This window comes from Apostichopus japonicus, chromosome 11, assembly GCF_037975245.1.
Source record: "Apostichopus japonicus isolate 1M-3 chromosome 11, ASM3797524v1, whole genome shotgun sequence".
Taxonomy (NCBI): domain Eukaryota; kingdom Metazoa; phylum Echinodermata; class Holothuroidea; order Aspidochirotida; family Stichopodidae; genus Apostichopus; species Apostichopus japonicus.
In genome coordinates, this window is record NC_092571.1 from 23,079,109 (window position 1) to 23,100,106 (window position 20,998).

A 20,998-nucleotide genomic window follows, 5' to 3' on the forward strand; every position below is an offset into this window, starting at 1 on the left:
CAGAACAGAGCAGAGCAGAACAGAGCAGAGCAGAACAGAACAGAGCAGAGCAGAGCAGAGCAGAACAGAACAGAGCAGAACAGAGCAGAGCAGAGCAGAACAGAGCAGAACAGAGCAGAACAGAGCAGAGCAGAGCAGAACAGAGCAGAACAGAGCAGAGCAGAGCAGAGCAAAGTATTTAACATTGTGAAATTATTGTGACATATATTCACTTTAAAATAAAATTCAGGTATGTGCTGCTTTAATGTTTATAAAAAGAAACGAAAATCACAAGACAGAGAGCAAAAACAGAATACAGCAGACGGTTTGCTGGAATTAAAAAAGTATCGGGTTACCCGAGAGCCCTGACAATGAACAATCAACATAAGGTATCTAACGTCAATTGAGTCTACTACCTATCCTAAATCGATGAGTATGAAATATGCGTGTCGTTCAGCTCAGTCATAAAATGTATAATCGATCCATGGTGTTCAATCGTAAAATAAGTACTTATTTTAATTTATTAGATATTCATATTAATCAATTACTTTCGATGATGTAATTTTGTTACTCTATCCGCTGCTGAAAATGAATAAGTATCAGAAAGGTGGCTTTAAAATAAATTTTAAAAATATTTATTTTTATTTTTACAGTAACTAGCAAGGTATTTGCTTTTTAAAAAAAGGGGGTGGGGTGGCGGTGGTGGAGGCGTGGCATTTGCAAGACCTTATTAAGTACATCAGAATGCTTCATTCTTCAATGGACGTCAAAATCGTCCAAAACGAAATTTAGATTATTCAATGTTGCTGGAGGTGTTGAATGTTGTCATGGTAGTGTCGTATTAATAAGACGTATTTCCATTCAAAAACATATACATATATATATATAAAACAGATACATAGTGGAAATAAATAGACACCACAGATGCATAACAGTTTGCCATAAAAAGCAACTTCATCTATCTTTCAGTCTGTCGTTTAATTATTAAAATAAGCAGGGTCTATCCGGGAATCGAACCAGGGACCGCTCGCATCGAAAACGAGAATCTTGCCTCTAAATGTTTGCGTTACTAGTTGGGATAAGTTAAACTGAACATCAGCGGACTGCCAGTGGTGGTCTAGAGCCATGATTCTCGCTTGGGTACGAGATGTCACGTGTTCGATGCGTACATTGTAATTGAATGCTGCTTATATATTGTTCAATTCTGTCATATTAACTGTCGATGAATTGACGGAATATAACAATTGTACCGATTGCAGTTATTTTGGTTTTATTAAAGCAGCCGTGTAACGAAATAGGTAAGGGTTGGTTCACTTATTTATGATCTTAGCCTATGTTCTTGCTAACTAAGTATCTCAAGTGAGATATAAACACAAAGTAGGTTTAAAATATTAACACTATAGCGATATACGTTGACAGTGGTTGGAATTGTGTTTTAATCATCAGCGGCCTGTTGGTCTAGTGGCATGATTCTCGCTTAGGGTGCGAGAGGTCCCGGGTTCGATTCCCGGATAGGCCCTTGTTTAATTTCCTATTTTATTTGTCAATGTTATATGATTTGTTGGTAGTTCTTTATTAACGTAGCAAATGAAGTCGTTCTTCGTTTTCTAAGTATTTATTTCTTTTATGCGAATTTTTTAAAACATTGCGACTTCTTCCACGGCTTATAGATAACGTTTCAAGTTTGTTTTATTCTTTAGTTTTGTAGTAGATTGTATTTTCACAAACGGGTTAAAGCTTGTTATGCTATTTACTGATTTTTATTTATGTTTTCAAACACAAGTATTTCATTTGAGGCTGCATGCAAAGTGTGTTAAGAAAAGAAACAATTTACTTTTATATGTGTTAGCACTGGTTAAATACGTGTTATTACATCAGCGGCCTGTTGGTCTAGTGGCATGATTCTCGCTTTGGGTGCGAGAGGTCCCGGGTTCGATTCCCGGATAGGCCCTTGTACAATTTCCTATTTTGTTTTTCGATTCTATATGGTTTGTCGGTAGTTCTTTTTTAGTTCTCTTTAAGAAACTCAATTTATTGAAATTAGATGACATTATAAAAGTTAATTTTGCAACATTTACATACAAGGCTTGGAATGGATCATTACCAATCAGTTTTCGAAAGTTTATAAATAGCAACACAGATTTCCATAATCATAATACCAGAACGGCTAGCAACGCACATTATAAATCATATAAAACACGCACTGGTATGTTAAGCCTCAGAAACCGTGCAACCAAAATATGGAATTCACTGTCAATAGCTTTAAAAACTAAGAAAACAAGCTCCACATTTAGTAAATGTCTTACTAAAGAAATTATCATGTCTTATTAATCATGATTTAGCTGCATAGTCGCATAGCAGCATATTCACATATTGAAGCGTATACGTATTGCTATTAATATTATTTTCACTATTTTCTATCTTTTCTTCATGGGAGTCTTCTGTTTTGTTAAGCCAGCATAGGCTTTTCAGAAGACTTCCATTCACATTGTAATATTTATGTGAAAAAACAAATAAATGAATGAATGAATGAATTTGAGTCTGCATGCAAAGCATGTTCAAAAAGAAGCAATACAGCTATATACGTTAGCACTGATTGGAGTACGTTTTATTACATCAGCGGCCTGTTGGTCTAGTGGCATGATTCTCGCTTAGGGTGCGAGAGGTCCCGGGTTCGATTCCCGGATAGGCCCTTAATTTCCTATTTTATTTTTCAATTTTATATTGTTTGTTGGTAGTTCTTCATGAACGTAGCAAAAGGAGTCTTTCTTCGCTTTCTTTTATGCGAATGTTTTACAATAATGCGACTTCTTCCACTGCTTATATATAAAGTCTCAAGTTTTATTCCTTGGTTTTGTAGTAGATTGTATTTCCACAAAAGGGTTAAAGCTTGTTTACTATTTCTGATTTTATGTATGTTCTTCCAACACAAGTATTTAATTGAGTCTGCATGCAAAGTATGTTAAAAAATAGCAATATAGCTATATATGTTAGCACTGGTTGGAATACGTTTTATTACATCAGCGGCCTGTTGGTCTAGTGGCATGATTCTCGCTTTGGGTGCGAGAGGTCCCGGGTTCGATTCCCGGATAGGCCCTTAATTTCCTATTTTATTTTTTCAATTTGATATGGTTTGTTTGTAGTTCTTCTTGAACGTAACAAATGAAGTCGTTCTTCGTTTTCTAAGTTGTATTTCTTTTATGCGATTTTTTTTTTACAACAGTGCGAATTCTTCAACTGCTTATAGATAACGTTTCATGGGTTATCCTTTAGTTTTGTAGTAGATTGTATTTTCACAAACGGGTTTAAGCTTGTTTACTATTTTCTGATTTTATTGATGTTTTTCAAACACAAGTTTTCATTTGAGTCTGCATACACGAATGTTAAAAAATAACAATTTTCTTGAAATGTTAGCACTAGTTGGAATACGTTTTATTACATCAGCGGCCTGTTGGTCTAGTGGCATGATTCTCGCTTTGGGTGCGAGAGGTCCCGGGTTCGATTCCCGGATAGACCCTTGTATTATTTCCTATTTTATTTTCAATTCTATATGGTTTGTTGGTTGTTCTTCATTACCGTAGCAAAAGAAGTCGTTCTTCGTTTTCTAAGTTTTATTTCTTTTATGCGAATTTTCTACAACAGTTCGACTTCTTCCACTACTTATAAATAACGTTTCAAGTTTTATCCTTTAGTTTTTTAGTAGATTGTATTTTCACAAAAGGGTTACAGCTTGTTTACTATTTATAACAGGTATAATTCTACAATGGGGATGTTATCACTAAGGGCACGTACAATCAAAACATGCAATTCTCTATCAGACAATATTACAAATAAACCTTCTGCAAAATCATTCAGAAGAAACTTTATTCAAAAAATTATTGCATCTTATTAATTGAACATGTTCATTTTTTCTTATATATTTAGTTTACTTTTTCCTTTTCTTTACAGGGAGTCCTCTACTTTGTTAAGCCATCTGAAGGTTTTTTAGAAGACTTCCTATCACATTGTATATATTCACGTGATGAAACAAATAAATCAATCAATCAATCAATTTTCTGATTTTATTTATGTTCATCCAACACAAGTATTTCATTTGAGTCTGCATGCAAAGCATGTTCAAAAAAGAAGCAATACAGTTATTTACGTTAGCACTGATTGGAATACGTTTTATTACATCAGCGGCCTGTTGGTCTAGTGGCATGATTCTCGCTTAGGGTGCGAGAGGTCCCGGGTTCGATTCCCGGATAGGCCCTTAATTTCCTATTTTATTTTTCAATTTTATATTGTTTGTTGGTAGTTCTTCATGAACGTAGCAAAAGGAGTCTTTCTTCGCTTTCTTTTATGCGAATGTTTTACAATAATGCGACTTCTTCCACTGCTTATATATAAAGTCTCAAGTTTTATTCCTTGGTTTTGTAGTAGATTGTATTTTCACAAAAGGGTTAAAGCTTGTTTACTATTTTCTGATTTTATTTATGTTCTTCCAACACAAGTATTTGATTTGAGTCTGCATGCAAAGTATGTTAAAAAATAGCAATATAGCTATATATGTTAGCACTGGTTGGAATACGTTTTATTACATCAGCGGCCTGTTGGTCTAGTGGCATGATTCTCGCTTTGGGTGCGAGAGGTCCCGGGTTCGAGTCCCGGATAGGCCCTTAATTTCCTATTTTATTTTTTCAATTTGATATGGTTTGTTGGTAGTTCTTCTTGAACGTAACAAATGAAGTCGTTCTTCGTTTTCTAAGTTGTATTTCTTTTATGCGATTTTTTTTTTACAACAGTGCGACGTCTTCCACTGCTTATAGATAACGTTTCATGGGTTATCCTTTAGTTTTGTAGTAGATTGTATTTTCACAAAAGGGTTAAAGCTTGTTTACTATTTTCTGATTTTATTGATGTTCTTCAAACACAAGTTTTCATTTGAGTCTGCATACACGAATGTTAAAAAATAACAATTTTCTTGAAATGTTAGCACTAGTTGGAATACGTTTTATTACATCAGCGGCCTGTTGGTCTAGTGGCATGATTCTCGCTTTGGGTGCGAGAGGTCCCGGATTCGATTCCCGGATAGGCCCTTGTATTATTTCCTATTTTATTTTTCAATTCTATATGGTTTGTTGGTTGTTCTTCATTACCGTAGCAAAAGAAGTAGTTCTTCGTTTTCTAAGTTTTATTTCTTTTATGCGAATTTTCTACAACAGTTCGACTTCTTCCACTACTTATAAATAACGTTTCAAGTTTTATCCTTTAGTTTTTTAGTAGATTGTATTTTCACAAAAGGGTTACAGCTTGTTTACTATTTATAACAGGTATAATTCTACAATGGGGATGTTATCACTAAGGGCACGTGCAATCAAAACATGCAATTCTCTATCAGACAATATTACAAATAAACCTTCTGCAAAATCATTCAGAAGAAACTTTATTCAAAAAATTATTGCATCTTATTAATTGAACATGTTCATTTTTTCTTATATATTTAGTTTACTTTTTCCTTTTCTTTACAGGGAGTCCTCTACTTTGTTAAGCCATCTGAAGGTTTTTTAGAAGACTTCCTATCACATTGTATATATTCACGTGATGAAACAAATCAATCAATCAATCAATCAATCAATTTTCTGATTTCATTTATGTTCTTCCAACACAAGTACTTCATTTGAGTCTGCATGCAAAGCATGTTCAAAAAGAAGCAATACAGCTATATACGTTAGCACTGATTGGAATACGTTTTATTACATCAGCGGCCTGTTGGTCTAGTGGCATGATTCTCGCTTAGGGTGCGAGAGGTCCCGGGTTCGATTCCCGGATAGGCCCTTAATTTCCTATTTTATTTTTCAATTTTATATTGTTTGTTGGTAGTTCTTCATGAACGTAGCAAAAGGAGTCTTTCTTCGCTTTCTTTTATGCGAATGTTTTACAAAAATGCGACTTCTTCCACTGCTTATATATAAAGTCTCAAGTTTTATTCCTTGGTTTTGTAGTAGATTGTATTTTCACAAAAGGGTTAAAGCTTGTTTACTAATTTCTGATTTCATGTATGTTCTTCAAAATCAAGTATTTAATTTGAGTCTGCATGCAATGCATGTTCAAAAATAGCAATATAGCTATATATGTTAGCACTGGTGGAATATGTTTTATTACATCAGCGGCCTGTTGGTCTAGTGGCATGATTCTCGCTTAGGGTGCGAGAGGTCCCGGGTTCGATTCCCGGATAGGCCCTTAATTTCCTATTTTATTTTTCAATTTTATATTGTTTGTTGGTAGTTCTTCATGAACGTAGCAAAAGGAGTCTTTCTTCGTTTTCTTAGTATTTTTTCTTTTATGCGAATGTTTTACAATAATGCGACTTCTTCCACTGCTTATATATAAAGTCTCAAGTTTTATTCCTTGGTTTTGTATTTTCACAAAAGGGTTAAAGCCTGTTTACTATTTTCTGATTTTATTTAACATGATTTTATTTAACTCGACAAACATGACGTCAATGCTGCTTATGATATATTTTACAATATTATAGATTCAACTTATAATGATTGCTTTCCATACCGTAAAATAACTAAAAGAGGTAAAAAGAAACATCCTTGGATCACAAAGGGTATACTAACCTCTATTCAAAGGAAAAATAAATTGTTCAAACGTTACATTAAGAATTCGACAGAAAGTAATAAGGCTTCTTATAATACCTATCGTAATAAGCTTAATCATGTTATTAGATTCTCTAAGAGATTATATTTTAATAACAAGTTTTATGATGCTAGAAATAATTCGAAGAATACCTGGAATATCATTAATGAAATTCTTCATAATGACCGCAAAAAATTAACATATCCTGCTTCTTTCAAAATGGCGATCAAGAGATTACCCTTGACATCGATATTGCAAACGACTCCAATAACTTCTTTATCAATCTTGGTCCTTCATTGGCAGACAAGATTACGAGCAAAAGGACGCATAATGAGTTTATGCATAAAACTAGTCACAACAATTCGATTTTTACATTTCCTGTATGTGAGGAGGAACTCCTTAACGTTGCGACTGCTTGTCTAAAACCTAATAAAGCAGCAGGATATGATGATTTTAAGCCAGGTATCATTAAACACATTATTCCTTTAATTACTAAGCCTTTGACTCATATTTGTAACTTATCTTTTAATACTGGAACATTTCCAGATTCGTTGAAAATTGCAAAGGTTATTCCGATTTTTAAAAAGGGCGACACAGATTTATACGAAAACTATAGACCCATTTCATTGCTTTCATGTTTCTCGAAAATCATTGAAAGACTTATGTTTAATCGAATTTTTAATTTTCTTAACAAATATGACATTCTTTGCAACCAACAATATGGCTTTCGACCACATCATTCTACTGAACTTGCACTGGCAGATGCCGTTGACAAATTGTACAGCAGTCTTGATAATAACAGATCTTGCTTGGGTGTGTTCCTAGATCTTTCCAAAGCGTTCGACACTATTGATCATACCATTCTACTTAGTAAATTACAACATTATACGGCATCAGAGGAACGACGCTGAACTGGATCGATAGTTATATATCTAATCGGCATCAATATATCTCTTACAAAAACACTCATTCTCATCTTGCAGAAATTCAATGTGGTGTTCCACAAGGCTCAATTCTAGGCCCTTTACTGTTTATTATATATGTCAATGACATCTGCCACGTATCAGAAATCGCAAACATTACGTTATTTGCCGACGACACAAATATTTTTTTCGAATCAAATGAAAATGAAAATTTATTTCATATTAAAGTGTCTTCTGAATTAAATAAATTTAACGACTGGTTTGCCTCTAATAAGCTATCGCTTAACATTGGCAAAACGAATTATATTGTTTTTAATGCATCCCGAAATTTCAGCTGGGATAAAGATATTTTTATGGGAGGTAAAATTCTCAAACAAGTATTTTCTAATAAATTCTTAGGTGTACATATTGATCATAAACTTTCAAGGGGTGATCATATTTCCATATTGTGCAGGAAAGTTGCAAAGAATATAGGAATATTATCGAAATTGAAACACTACCTGCCACAACACATATTAAAGACCCTTTATAAAACTTTAGTGGTCCCACATTTTTCTTATTGCTCGATAATTTGGTCTGGTACACGTGATACTAATCTTAAGCCACTTATTATATTACAAAAGAAAGCTGTCCGCCACATATCACATGCTGCACCACGTGAACACACCAACCTTCTATTCAAGGATCTGAATGTATTGAAAATTAATGACATAATACGTGTAAATCTTGCCACCTTCACTTATAAGGCTTGGAATGGACTCCTACCTAATGCATTTCATAATTATTTAATCAGTAATTCGGATATACATCACCACAACACAAGACACGCAAATCATGCGCATTATCACAACACGAATACCTCAACAGGAATGTTAAGCCTCAGAAATCGAGCAATAAAACCTGGAATTCTATTACTGACATTATTAAAAATAAATTATCTTGTAGAACATTTAGAAAATGTTATATTAAAGAAATAATTGCATCATATTAATTAAAATATCATATAATTGATTTATTGTCGAAACGTTTAATTTGATCTTTAATTTTTTCTTGTCTTTTCTTTCTTCGGGGAGTCTTCTACATTGTTAAGCTATTGTATGCTTTATAGAAGACTTCCTTTCACCTTGTATATTTGCACGTGAAAAAAACAAAATAAATCAAATCAAATCAAACATTTATGTTCTTGAAACACAAGTATTTGATTTGAGTCTGCATGCAATGCATGTTCAAAAATAGCAATATAGCTATATATGTTAGCACTGGTGGAATATGTTTTATTACATCAGCGGCCTGTTGGTCTAGTGGCATGATTCTCGCTTTGGGTGCGAGAGGTCCCGGGTTCGATTCCCGGATAGGCCCTTAATTTCCTATTTTATTTTTCAATTTGATATGGTTTGTTTGTAGTTCTTCTTGAACGTAACAAATGAAGTCGTTCTTTGATTTTTGATTTTTTGATTTATTTATTTGTTTTTCACGTGTAAATTTACAGTGTGAAGGAAGTCTTCCAAAAAGCGTACAACAGCTTAACAAAGTAGAAGACTCCCTGTATTAAGGAAAGAAGAAAAGTATTTACATAACAATACAAAATTCTTCGTTTTCTAAGTTGTATTTCTTTTATGCGATTTTTTTTTACAACAGTGCGAATTCTTCAACTGCTTATAGATAACGTTTCAAGTTTTATCCTTTAGTTTTGTAGTAGATTGTATTTTCACAAAAGGGTTAAAGCTTGTTTACTATTTTCTGATTTTATTTATGTTTTCAAACACAAGTATTTAATTGAGTCTGCATGCAAAGTATGTTAAAAAATAGCAATATAGCTATATATGTTAGCACTGGTTGGAATACGTTTTATTACATCAGCGGCCTGTTGGTCTAGTGGCATGATTCTCGCTTTGGGTGCGAGAGGTCCCGGGTTCGATTCCCCGATAGGCCCTTAATTTCCTATTTTATTTTTCAATTTGATATGGTTTGTTTGTAGTTCTTCTTGAACGTAACAAATGAAGTCGTTCTTCGTTTTCTAAGTTGTATTTCTTTTATGCGATTTTTTTTTACAACAGTGCGAATTCTTCAACTGCTTATAGATAACGTTTCATGTGTTATCCTTTAGTTTTGTAGTAGATTGTATTTTCACAAAAGGGTTAAAGCTTGTTTACTATTTTCTGATTTTATGTATGTTCTTCCAACACAAGTATTTAATTGAGTCTGCATGCAAAGTATGTTAAAAAATAGCAATATAGCTATATATGTTAGCACTGGTTGGAATACGTTTTATTACATCAGCGGCCTGTTGGTCTAGTGGCATGATTCTCGCTTTGGGTGCGAGAGGTCCCGGGTTCGATTCCCGGATAGGCCCGTAATTTCCTATTTTATTTTTCAATTTGATATGGTTTGCTTGTAGTTCTTCTTGAACGTAACAAATGAAGTCGTTCTTCGTTTTCTAAGTTGTATTTCTTTTATGCGATTTTTTTTTACAACAGTGCGAATTCTTCAACTGCTTATAGATAACGTTTCATGGGTTATCCTTTAGTTTTGTAGTAGATTGTATTTTCACAAAAGGGTTAAAGCTTGTTTACTATTTTCTGATTTTATGTATGTTCTTCCAACACAAGTATTTAATTGAGTCTGCATGCAAAGTATGTTAAAAAATAGCAATATAGCTATATATGTTAGCACTGGTGGAATACGTTTTATTACATCAGCGGCCTGTTGGTCTAGTGGCATGATTCTCGCTTTGGGTGCGAGAGGTCCCGGGTTCGATTCCCGGATAGGCCCTTAATTTCCTATTTTATTTTTCAATTTGATATGGTTTGTTTGTAGTTCTTCTTGAACGTAACAAATGAAGTCGTTCTTCGTTTTCTAAGTTGTATTTCTTTTATGCGATTTTTTTTTACAACAGTGCGAATTCTTCAACTGCTTATAGATAACGTTTCATGGGTTATCCTTCAGTTTTGTAGTAGATTGTATTTTCACAAAAGGGTTAAAGCTTGTTTACTATTTTCTGATTTTATGTATGTTCTTCCAACACAAGTATTTAATTGAGTCTGCATGCAAAGTATGTTAAAAAATAGCAATATAGCTATATATGTTAGCACTGGTTGGAATACGTTTTATTACATCAGCGGCCTGTTGGTCTAGTGGCATGATTCTCGCTTTGGGTGCGAGAGGTCCCGGGTTCGATTCCCGGATAGGCCCGTAATTTCCTATTTTATTTTTCAATTTGATATGGTTTGTTTGTAGTTCTTGAACGTAACAAATGAAGTCGTTCTTCGTTTTCTAAGTTGTATTTCTTTTATGCGATTTTTTTTTACAACAGTGCGAATTCTTCCACTGCTTATAGATAACGTTTCAAGTTTTATCCTTTAGTTTTGTAGTAGATTGTATTTTCACAAAAGGGTTAAAGCTTGTTTACTATTTTCTGATTTTATGTATGGTCTTCAAAATCAAGTATTTGATTTGAGTCGTGTAATGCATTTCAAATATAGCAATATAGCTATATATGTTAGCACTGTTGGAATACATTTTATTACATCAGCGGCCTGTTGGTCTAGTGGCATGATTCTCGCTTTGGGTGCGAGAGGTCCCGGGTTCGATTCCCGGATACGCCCTTAATTTCCTATTTTATTTTTCAATTTGATATGGTGTTTGTAGTTCTTCTTGAACGTAACAAATGAAGTCGTTCTTCGTTTTCTAAGTTGTATTTCCTTTTTGCGATTTTTTTACAATAATGCGACGTCTTCCACTGCTTATAGATAACGTTTCATGTGTTATCCTTTAGTTTTGTAGTAGATTGTATTTTCACAAAAGGGTTAAAGCTTGTTTACTATTTTCTGATTTTATGTATGTTCTTCCAACACAAGTATTTAATTGAGTCTGCATGCAAAGTATGTTAAAAAATAGCAATATAGCTATATATGTTAGCACTGGTTGGAATACGTTTTATTACATCAGCGGCCTGTTGGTCTAGTGGCATGATTCTCGCTTTGGGTGCGAGAGGTCCCGGGTTCGATTCCCGGATAGGCCCTTAATTTTTATTTTTTTATTTGCTTTTTGTTTTTAGTTTTCATTTTGTATATTTATTTGTATATGTATTTGTTTCATCACAATTTACAGTTTACATCACAATTTACATCACAATTTACAGTTTATTTTGTTTGTTTTGTTATGTTTCTAATCATTAACGCAACAAATCTTTATTTTTTATTTAAAAAAAAAATATGTTTCTACTTTGTAAATACTTTGCAGTATTGCGTCTTTATCTAATACCGTCCATCGCTTACGGTTCAATTTTCATTTCTTTTTCTCTTGTTGTTGTAGATTGTATTTTAATATGTTAATTTATGATTAGGAATGAAATCGGGAAACACATAGAGCATTTTTTTTGTCCTTTAATTTTTCGCTTTACTTTAATCGAATGTCTACTATTGTAAAAATCGCTTGCAAACAGTAGAGTGCATTGAATTTCAAATGTTGTATGGAGGGGGGGGTGCATGGGTCGGGGGTGGTGGAGGATGGGTTGCAATTTATCAGACTGATCTAGGTTGGGGCATGACCCTTTATTGAAGGGCTAAGAACGGCACCATTTTTTTTATTAATGAAGGGTGTTGCGCTGTCGTTGAAACCATTTCGAGTAAGGCGGGAGAGAGAGGGGGAGGGGGCATCATCCTAACCAATTTTCGACGTCTGATTATAGAATTTAAGCTCATTATCTGTTATTTAGCCCTAATCGTATTGTGTCCTTAATATATCTACTATTTGTATTGTGAGGTTGAAGGTGTTCGGGTTGGGGAGGGGTATACAACCTCAAAGAACGGCGCTTGGCAACAATGATTAAGATACCACTGTTGTATATATTTCATTTTATAGTTTTATACTCTGTAATCCTAAACTTGATTTGCGTGGAAAATTAATAGTAACGTACATCATAAAAACTGACTGACCAAGTTTCACAAAATGGCCAAAAAAAGAAAAGAAAGAAGATTGACCTCATTGTACCCCTTTAAGTGCAGGTAATATAAACAACCGCTGAACAGTTATGAATTTAACACTGGTAGAAACAAAACTCCAATAGGTGGGTCAGATGGGTGTCTATTTCCTCCTCGTCAAGAATAATATCAAAATCTCAATGTTAATCATTACAGATTTTCCCTGCGGAATAGTGTGCTCTAAGTCAGTTATGATATTCAGTATTTAAAGGTCATTGCTTATACTAGGTCAAGGGATTACGCAAATGGTGATATGATCACCAAAAGCTCACATTTCTCATTGATTTATTTTTTTTAATATATAAAAGCAATATTTATTTCAAATTTAACGACATGAATGGATCTTCCTTTCTTTTTCTTCATTGAAGAAAAGACCCAAAAAAGAAAGATCACGTCATAAACTGTGGTATCTACTTATTAGGAAATATTATACCAAATGTCATTAAATGGCTTAATCCGTGTCATAAACAGAACGGATAACGAGGTCTGTGGTTTCCAAATCAATGTTAAGCAGTCAAACGCAACATGACCTCTCGGCTTAGCCTTTACCTAATGCTGCAGTAGACAACAGTGAAAGTATATGCACAGCACGTTCCATTACTACAACAATCACCTTGTAGGTCTCGCACCACAATTAATTGTTCCATTGACTTATACACTAAACTCGTCACTTTCAAGACCTGCCAAGCATAGATAAAAGTTTTCAACTGGTATATCCTACTCACCACATGATAGCTGAGATCTTGGCCTATATGGCCCTTGCAAACTTCCATATCATGACAGTTTAGATTTTGAGCTAGGAGAGGAGCAAGTTTAGCATACTGAACATTTAACCAAAGATTTTCTAAAATGGTTTATATCACCTTCGATCCTCCCTATATTCACACCATCTGTACTTTAAACTATGTTCTTTCATATAGAGGCAGAACAAACAATGACAGTAACTGATATCATGCTTAAACAAGCTTTACCTTAGGTACTTTTACGTCTTTTCTATGAAAATTGTTAACCATTCGAGCGAATGTACATTACTCTAATTGTGGTGCGGTACCTATATACTGTTATACGTATAGTGGCACAGGTATAATAGAAGTCACATCACGCATAGGTTGTCAGCGAAGTAAACGTAAATGAAATGATCAACTTCCCTCCAAGCGATTAAAATTATCTACTTTATCAGGCTATTAAAACAATAGTCATAATATTAATACGGTCCGGTCTTTGAAAAGTAACTTAAGTTAGACTTCTTATTCCTCGAACATAATTATTATGTTTGAATAACAAGATGTTGTTAGAGGGGGGGGGGGGAACCTGCATGGGCCCAGCAAAGTTTTTTGATGAAAACTGTCATAATTTGTTCATAGCAACCTGGTTCTGCATGTTCCCCTGGAAAAGCATTGCCCCCGCCCTCTAAACATGAATTCTAGCTACGCTCCTGCAATAAGCTGTTATCTAACACTCAATAATCTAAGTTTCCCCAATGGCAATGTTTCCCGAAAAACGTTTTCGTTGCAAGATGAGACCTATTTTTCTTGGTACTGTCTCAGAGCGGATTGTTATTTTGTTTTGTGGGCCTTTTTTTGAAACTATAAATATATTTGAGGGCTAAAAATGTACCAATGCCAAATAAAAAAACCTTTTAAATCGCAATCTGTTTGTGACATTGCAAAGCAGAAAATGTTAAACGATAAACAAGTTTATTGTTGATGAGAATTTGATGGGAAACGTGTCATTTAGCCTTTGAATCTTCAGGAATTATCTAAAAAGGTCTCGTTAACTTAAACATCTCCGCAGAGAACAGGTTATTTTCTTTACCGAGGAAAACTGCGTGGTTTGAAGATTACTTCTGAGGCAAGGAAAAACAACTCCGACCTCATCATCTCGTTCAAATCTCAAATGTATAGCTTTAAGCTACAGATGCATCCGTCTGTTAAACTCTAAACACATTCACTGTGATCATTTTAAGTTCATGAAATCTTTAGCAATCCTCCCCCATAATCTAGATACGTCTCCTCAAGCAAGAATGGGCTCGTGCTTAAATCTACAAAAGTCAACAATTGCCCAGAGTTTCTCATTAAATCTTGTCTCTAGTTTATGTGTTCAGTATATATGGCCCTACGGACTCTACCTGCCCCAGTTTAGTATATATATATATATATATATATATATATATATATATATATATATATATATATATATATATATATATATATATATATACTTAACAAGCCTGAAACCTTAAGGAGACACATACTGGTTCAAAACTTTTTAGGTTATAGCCAAAAATGTGTTTCTTTTTATCTCCAGTAAATAAATGTAACGAGTGGCGTGATCGTTTAAGATGAATCTTATAAGAAATAGTATAGCAATATATATAATATTTAACAGGATTACTTCTTGCAACTTCTCCGTGCATATACATGAATACGCATATATATATGCATACATGTTTACGATCTGAATGAACTGTACGATTATATGTAAAAAGAATTGTTTATTTGCGTTAGAACTGAGACTTAAATGCTGAAGTAGATATTCCTGCCAAGATTATAAGGTTATTTTACCGTTCCAAATTCGAACGAAGGGATTTACGTCAGTTGTTGTTGATGGTTTCTGCTGTTGAGAAAGCAGTTTACATCCAAGAAGTAATCTAGTCGATAGAATGATAAAGTTCAACCTGTCTGCCCTACATGTCGTCTCTATGATATGCTGTATTGATTACAAGTAATCGACTTGGGCAAGCTAATGGCGGTCACCTTTTTTTTGCCTTGTTCATCCAAGGCGTTACTGGAGACTCCCCCGTTATGTGTGCTTTCGGTGAAACAGGCAAAGCCTTTTTTGCATTGCAACTCGGAATGGATGCATCAATATTATATATAATAAAGCATTTTAGCAATGAACTGCATAGCTCGGTGAACCAAGTTACATAAAGAAATTGCTTTCACCGGGGTTCAAATCAACATCTGATCACGTGCCGCGACGTTTTCGTATATATATACAGTATTCAATAAGAACAAACATACAAAGGACGAACCGGGATTTTAGGAACGAAATGGGTGTGACTAGGGGGTCACCAGCACCCCTCCCCACCCACCTAGAAAAAGTAATTATAAAGTTATCAAATGTTGAATTTTGAGGCATATTTAACCCATAAATTTGGTCGATATTGTTGTAGTTAAAGGCAAGGTCGTCCTAATAGCCTAAATACTTTGGGACTTGTTTTGAGATTGAAAAGATGGATGGAGGCGTTTCGTTTTCGTTTACGTTTCGATATATCTGACAACAGTTACTAACAGAATAACACATTATTATCATGTAGCGTTTACGTTGTATCGTCCAAGTGAATTCTAAGACTACTGAGATAAAAGGGATTAGGGAAACCACGAGAGGACTATACAGGTTCATAGGGTGTAAAAAACTCAAGTCCTTTGAAGTCGGCGACGTTTGATGACATTAGCCAAGGAAATTCCTAACTCCATGATCACTATCAAGGGAAAATACAAAACCAAAAATCGTGTCGATCTCGATTACCCATAGCTAGTACAGTAACTACTGTTCATGTCCACAACCGTGCATCATTAACTATACTGCGCTGTGTTCGCAACACGGTAACAAGTGTTACAGTCGGCACATTAATTACTGGAAAACTGTTACACGTTGAACTACGAGCCCGACAGGTGAACATTTGCAGTAATTAAAAAAAATGTATACAAATAATTTAATTTTTTCTTAATTTAAAAAAAAAAAATTAATTTTAAATTTTTTAAATTTGCAGTCAGAAAAAACTACAGTAATTACTATGCCACCTGTAACACATGTTACCGTGTTACGAACATAACTCAGTAGTTACTGATGCACGGTTGTGGAACATGAACAGTAGTTACGGTACTAGCTATGAGTATTGGCTGAACTCTACAACCTTTAAGATACATCGACGATGAGGAGGCAAGACGAACTAGGACAGAATTTACCCTTCAAATTTATAAACCTCTCACGACAAGTGATTCGTTAAATTTCTCTGTTATCAACGACTGTATGCTTCAGAAATGAAAGTTAATTTGTCTTTCCTCAGGTGTTTGCATGGCACCGCTTTCCAAGATGGTAGGGAACCGTTTATTTATAGAATTACCAAAAAAAAAATAAAAGGCACTAAATAACGCTCGACATATCTAAACTGGCCCAAAATCATGATTCGTGTCAAATAGATGAGACAGGGAAATTGTTTGGTCATTGACCTAAATAAGTCTCTTCAAATGGAGAGAGAGAGAGAAACTGTCGCGAAAAAAAAACCGTCTTAGCTGTTGACTAATGCAGTCAAGAGTGTACTTCAATTGAATAACGTTTCCACACACAAACGCTTCGGCGACAGGTAGTTGAGTTTGTAACGCGATATCTGTTGGGGGTGTAAATTAAAACCTAGAGTTATGTCAAGTGAAGAATTTAGGCCAGACCACATAGAAATAAGGTAATTTGTTCTATTAGAAGTTTGAGATACCTGTCCATACATTGAGTGTTCTGTATATAAAACGATGGTAGAAATTAGAACTAGGCCAACATTTGACTGTAAATTAGTGTAATAAATGACAATCAATTAAACTATATAGAAGAAATAAAATAAAAAACAAATACGGTTATTTTACATTAAAAGGGGAGAATGTTCCATTTAATGATTCGGTGTAATACAATGTTGTTTGCCGAATAGAGTTGTTTGCCGAAGAATATCATACTTTAATTAATTTAAATCCATTTTCTTTTATGACAAAAAAAAACAAAGAAACTTAAAGTCGATAGTTCAACAACGAAAATAAAATAATGAAGCAAGCATATTTAATGGACACGAACAAAGGAATATTATTATCATTACGCAATCAGTTTCCTTATCTTTAGGCATTATACCTTCCCTACATGACTGCACTCGGACCTTTTCTTAGTACGTTGCGGTAACAAACTTTGTTTTTCTGTTCGCAAATAAATGTTAAACTTGCCGAAGCTATCAACTCTTAGTAGTATAACTCGTTTAATTTCTGTCTTTCTCTGGAAGGGTCTATGCGATATGCATCATCAGAAATCCCCAAATCCTACAGTAACTGGATTAGGTAACTCAATGGTAACCAATTTGGCCATGTAGTGCGAAGTTTCTTACAAAATGTCATTACCAACCCGACTAGTCATATATATGACGAAAGATTTTCACACGAGGGAAAAGGGTCTGTACGTCTTATCTTATGTATCTACATTATCTATACCGCTTACAACAGCCTTTCCAAAATATGATCAAATTCTTACGTAGTATATTATTATTATTATTATTATTTTTTTTTTGGGGGGGGGACTTTATGAAGACGTAATATATAAATCTGTTTGACTCCTCGCTTAGGTTATAAGGTGTATACCAAGGTGTATGCCAAGTAATGTGATGCTCAAGTTAAAATTGTGATCTCCATATGGAATAAGCAATTTTAAGAACTGGTCCTAAAAAGGAATTCATCAATAAAAAACCCCGAGGGCTTCAGTTACTTCCACCGATAACCTTGAAACCTTGTAAATAACCTTAATGTGAATTTCAAGTATCGTGATATTTCACATCTTACTTTGTATATGAAATGCAATATCGATTTGGCTTTCACGACTACTGAGGGTGAGTTGAATGTCTTTTCGTGAACAGCTTTCAAATTGCCAGGCGAGAAACACATCCTCCACAAGCAGAACGAATACCTTTCTTGATTTAAAACTAGTGATCTGAACTCTGAAGAATAAGTTGTTTTTTATTTTTTTCCTTTAGATTTCTAATCCCGTAATTTTAACTATCGTATAGGAGTAGAGTTGTGTGTTTTTATTCTTTGCAAGAGGAGACGATTCCTTGTAGCGAGGCGTTTGACTCGAGTCAAGTGACTCAACTCAAACCAGGCGAATTGATAGACAACGACTCAACTAGGCTTGGTTATTTCATAACCACACTCGTGCCGACTTGCGCAGGTGTCCCAGTGCACGTTCCCCCTGTTACCATTACTTGTCTTTCCGAACACTTCCAACCTCCACCGGTATTCGGGCCTAGACCGGCTCTGATGCACCTATCATGACATACTCTTTATCAGGGTTTCCCTAACTTTATCCCCCACGAACCCCTTGTGGATGTCAGAGTTGTCCACGAACCCGCAACTTTTCGAGACTCGTTCTGAGTCATCATTATACTATAATACGCATAACAGTGCTTCGTAAAAGATCAAGGTCATAGTGTAATATTGTAATGAAAAAAAAGAAGAGATGAACAAATACTTATTTGGAACTTCAAGATCAGATCACGAATTGTATCACGCATCGATCACCCATTACACACGATGAGACGGATGCTCCTGTATTTTATCACATGCACGGTACGGTACTACTATGGCAACATATGCGTATGGAACGAGAAAAGAGTTTGTCGATAGGTACGACTTTTGTACATTACTAAATTATATGATATATCAGATTTTAGTTCAACAAAAGGTACTCTATAGTTTTGACTTTCAGAAACGTCTCACGAATCCCCTGCGATGGACTCACGCACCCCCTGCAGGGGTTCATGCACCCCAGTTAGGGAACCCCTGATCTATATAGAGTCTATATCAATCCACAGAATGGTTCTCCCTCAGGAAAAGTGCTAAAGAGAAGCCAGAAAACATATTTTCGATATGTTATCAATCAGAATCGGGCTTTTTGTGATATGGATATTAAAGAACATGAATGGAAGTACATTTGGTGAAAATATCGGAACAATAGAGCTAATTTTACACCACTTAAGCAGAGCACGCATATTGTTTACTACTGAGTAAAGAGGTTTCTTTACAAGAGACGAAATATTCGCGCTAGCCAAAAATCTACATGGTAATGATATGGAAAATTGACGATTTAATGTATGGCCGACGTATCAGCTATCCAGTGATGGGTCTAGCGTTCAGCTAGTGAGAACGTCTTTGACTCACAGACCACATTACTTTTTATGATTTAGTGTGTATGTCTATGGGGAAATTACATAGAGTATGTTATCCTACCTAACCTTCTAGGCATTTGTTCATGTGGTTCGAAATCAGAAAAAGGCAGATTGAGTGTTTTTATATCACCTGATGACTTTGAAATCAAACAAGAAACATGAGAAAACGTTAATAAGAGTACATGACGATATGACATGTTTCTGTAACAAATGTAGACTTGATTTACTCCATAAATGATTTCAATGTTAGTTTTAATTAAAAAAAACCTGTTTCGATCGATTTCAAAATTGCTTGTAGCAAGCAGACAGATTGATTAAAAATCATAACGAGCATTTCACTAACTTCTTTGGTTGGATCTGCTAACCTATAGCTGAAAGTATAGCACACACTATCTGGATTTTCGTCAACTGGGGAAAAATATCATAAAAACATACTGCGAAAGATAAATAACGTAAATCTATACCGTGGGGAAATTAACACTGTAATCCGTTCAAAACATTTTAACAGCTTTGCCATATAGTACATGTGAACATTGGACACTTTATGTTTCTTGATAAACACATGCAGCTATACAGACAACCGTAATTGTAAGATGGAGCCATTGTTTTCTTCCTTTTCATAGTCTTCTTATTATTTACGTTTGTATTCTATATTAGTTTTTATTATGATTATATTAGTTTTAGTCTTCATATTATTTTAAAGTTGATAGTTTTTGTAGGTTTTGATATTTCAGGGCCTTGGGGAAATTAGCTTTACGCTAACCGAGTATACCCTTCGTGTAGAACAAATAAATAAATATAATGGAGCTATGAGCCCGACGAGGTGCTTTTATACCCGCTTAGAGTGCAAAACAATATCTAGATACATCGGTGGTATGCTAGATAAAAAATATAGAAATACTTGATTCAGATAAATACAGGTATAGCCTTATGTTGCATTAAGCACTTTCATTGTACGTCACCGTACTACACAAATACAGTGCAAACACTTAGAAATAGTGCAAAAATAGCCTACGTGTTATATTATAGAACAAATTATACGTGCGTGTGAAACATGAAATGGTTGCGACCATGTACCGTTTCACTATCATTAGTTGGGAGAACACGTGACCAGCATGTTTAGACATTATCAAAATATCACGATTTTCACTTAGCAGTAATTTCAAATCCTGAACTTGTTAAAAACGACATCGTTGTTGCCGTTGTCACGAATCTTTTACGGAGTCGGACTTAATTATATATAATTGCTAATGATAAATGCATGCTAAACAGGACATATTGTAACGGCAACATAATGGAAAAGACAGATTCGGTTTACATGCCTGTGAGACGGCTATAATGGTAATTTCAGTGGTTATGAAATAATCAAATGTCTCTGCATTTTATGATAAACTATTTCATAGATCTTAGTTTAACCTAAATGTTGTATTATGTATTACTTGAATGTTTCAACTGGAAATGTTGTTTACTATCACTGTCCAAGATGTATTATTATTATTATTATTACTTCAAGAAGA

At 34.5% G+C, this 20,998-nt stretch overlaps 1 protein-coding gene and 17 non-coding genes across 18 annotated transcripts in view; 17 read left to right on the forward strand and 1 right to left on the reverse strand.

Moving 5' to 3' along the window:
• The window catches only part of LOC139975740 (uncharacterized), an 81,450-nt gene that overhangs the window by 43,147 nt on the left and 17,305 nt on the right, over nucleotides 1-20,998 (reverse strand). The window lies entirely within an intron of this gene.
• On the forward strand, nucleotides 1,427-1,498 carry Trnap-agg (transfer RNA proline (anticodon AGG)). Its single transcript has one exon. It is a non-coding gene; the product is annotated as a tRNA-Pro (tRNA).
• Nucleotides 1,859-1,930, forward strand: Trnap-ugg (transfer RNA proline (anticodon UGG)). Its single transcript has one exon. It is a non-coding gene; the product is annotated as a tRNA-Pro (tRNA).
• Trnap-agg (transfer RNA proline (anticodon AGG)) lies at nucleotides 2,601-2,672 on the forward strand. The gene has a single exon. It is a non-coding gene; the product is annotated as a tRNA-Pro (tRNA).
• Trnap-ugg (transfer RNA proline (anticodon UGG)) lies at nucleotides 3,005-3,076 on the forward strand. The gene has a single exon. It is a non-coding gene; the product is annotated as a tRNA-Pro (tRNA).
• Trnap-ugg (transfer RNA proline (anticodon UGG)) lies at nucleotides 3,425-3,496 on the forward strand. The gene has a single exon. It is a non-coding gene; the product is annotated as a tRNA-Pro (tRNA).
• Nucleotides 4,160-4,231, forward strand: Trnap-agg (transfer RNA proline (anticodon AGG)). Its single transcript has one exon. It is a non-coding gene; the product is annotated as a tRNA-Pro (tRNA).
• Trnap-ugg (transfer RNA proline (anticodon UGG)) lies at nucleotides 4,566-4,637 on the forward strand. The gene has a single exon. It is a non-coding gene; the product is annotated as a tRNA-Pro (tRNA).
• On the forward strand, nucleotides 4,986-5,057 carry Trnap-ugg (transfer RNA proline (anticodon UGG)). Its single transcript has one exon. It is a non-coding gene; the product is annotated as a tRNA-Pro (tRNA).
• Trnap-agg (transfer RNA proline (anticodon AGG)) lies at nucleotides 5,725-5,796 on the forward strand. Its single transcript has one exon. It is a non-coding gene; the product is annotated as a tRNA-Pro (tRNA).
• Nucleotides 6,130-6,201, forward strand: Trnap-agg (transfer RNA proline (anticodon AGG)). Its single transcript has one exon. It is a non-coding gene; the product is annotated as a tRNA-Pro (tRNA).
• On the forward strand, nucleotides 8,814-8,885 carry Trnap-ugg (transfer RNA proline (anticodon UGG)). Its single transcript has one exon. It is a non-coding gene; the product is annotated as a tRNA-Pro (tRNA).
• Nucleotides 9,388-9,459, forward strand: Trnap-ugg (transfer RNA proline (anticodon UGG)). The gene has a single exon. It is a non-coding gene; the product is annotated as a tRNA-Pro (tRNA).
• Trnap-ugg (transfer RNA proline (anticodon UGG)) lies at nucleotides 9,808-9,879 on the forward strand. Its single transcript has one exon. It is a non-coding gene; the product is annotated as a tRNA-Pro (tRNA).
• Trnap-ugg (transfer RNA proline (anticodon UGG)) lies at nucleotides 10,227-10,298 on the forward strand. Its single transcript has one exon. It is a non-coding gene; the product is annotated as a tRNA-Pro (tRNA).
• On the forward strand, nucleotides 10,647-10,718 carry Trnap-ugg (transfer RNA proline (anticodon UGG)). Its single transcript has one exon. It is a non-coding gene; the product is annotated as a tRNA-Pro (tRNA).
• On the forward strand, nucleotides 11,060-11,131 carry Trnap-ugg (transfer RNA proline (anticodon UGG)). The gene has a single exon. It is a non-coding gene; the product is annotated as a tRNA-Pro (tRNA).
• On the forward strand, nucleotides 11,476-11,547 carry Trnap-ugg (transfer RNA proline (anticodon UGG)). Its single transcript has one exon. It is a non-coding gene; the product is annotated as a tRNA-Pro (tRNA).